The sequence below is a fragment of the Apis dorsata genome, unplaced genomic scaffold, assembly GCF_000469605.1.
Source record: "Apis dorsata unplaced genomic scaffold, Apis dorsata 1.3 scaffold_468, whole genome shotgun sequence".
Classification (NCBI taxonomy): domain Eukaryota; kingdom Metazoa; phylum Arthropoda; class Insecta; order Hymenoptera; family Apidae; genus Apis; species Apis dorsata.
This window is the reverse complement of record NW_006263707.1, coordinates 332,060-333,399: the sequence shown is the minus strand read 5'-3', so window position 1 is coordinate 333,399 and position 1,340 is coordinate 332,060. Positions and strand designations below refer to the sequence as shown.

At 47.8% G+C, this 1,340-nt stretch overlaps 1 protein-coding gene across 1 annotated transcript in view; it reads left to right on the top strand.

Moving 5' to 3' along the window:
- The window catches only part of LOC102675740 (AT-rich interactive domain-containing protein 3C), a gene marked incomplete at its 5' end in the record, with an annotated part of 57,166 nt that overhangs the window by 29,119 nt on the left and 26,707 nt on the right, over positions 1–1,340 (top strand). The gene's annotated exons all lie outside the window — the stretch shown is intronic.

Below are 1,340 nucleotides of genomic sequence, written 5' to 3'. Positions count from 1 at the left end.
ACTGTAGATCAATCAATATACGCTGGTTGAAGAACCCCTCTCTCTCTCTCTCTCTCTCTCCTCCCCTTCCTCCACCTCCACGGCCTTGCCTCGGTTCGTTCCTCTTTCTCCGACCTTTTACCCTCCGTCCTCCCCCTCCGGCTGCCCCTAACGAGCTCATCGCTCGTCCAGCCAAAGAAAAAACACGAGAAAGTGGTACAAAATGGCCCTTGAGAAATGCCGTCCGTCCATCCGTCCATCCATCCGTCCGTTCGTCCGTTCGTTCGTTTGTCCAGTCGTTGTTGGTTCGTTTCACCAGGTCCGTTGCAAGGGTGGTGGATGAGATCGAGGCTAGGGCGTTGCCACGAAACGCGCGGANNNGGAATGCGCGTACGAATAAAGGGGGAGGGGAGGAGAAGGAGGAGGAGGAGGCCGTGATATAAACGGCCATTTCGGTGAACGAAAAAAAGAGAAAAACGCGTTTCTTCCGTTCTCCTTTCCTCCTCGATCCATTCCCCTCTCCCCCTCCTCCTCCTCTCTCTCTCTCTCCTCCCTCCGTCCCACCCGTCGTATCAAAGTCTGCTCGTTAATTATTCCGCTGGTCTATCATTAAGAATTCCGCAGATACGACGAGTATCTTATAACGCTATATGAGTACGATCTCGCGATCGTAGGCGTTACCAATTGTAAAGGCACCTGTCTCGTGGCCTTGGATAACGCGATGCGCATATTTTCGCAGTCGTTATCGGTCATTTTTGAATAATAAGGAAAAAAAAAAAAGGAAAAAAAATGAAAAAATGATTGATCAGCGCGCAATTCAAAGTTTCCATTGTCCAACGCGTTGGCATCGAATTATTATAATCGTGGAAATTTGGCATCGATTGGAACGAACGAAAAAAGAAAGAAAGAAAGAAAGAAAGAAAAAAAATATTCACACTTCTAATATTCCAATATTCTCTCTCCGGCGAAACAAGCTTATTAATTGCGATTCGTAATGCGCATGATGATCAAGCGTGATGTAACAATCGTGGAAACGTGTCGATCGAGCGTGCAAAACATGTAAAATTAATTTATCACGTAGACTTTACCTTACCGAACGATCGAGACGGACACGGATAGATTTTTCGAGAAAACGTTTTCCTCTCCTCTCCTGCCGGTCATTGCTCTCTCTCTCTCTCTCTCTCTCCCTCTTTCCATCCCCTTACATACTCCTCTCCTCCTTTCGAACCGCGGGTATACACATTCGTTGGCAACGTTCCGCGGAACTGGACCGCGGGTGTAAACCGGTGGAATTTGGCAGCGGCAAATTAATTGTTGTTCACCCCTCGTTCCGATGAAATTTATCCGGACGGCACACGTAC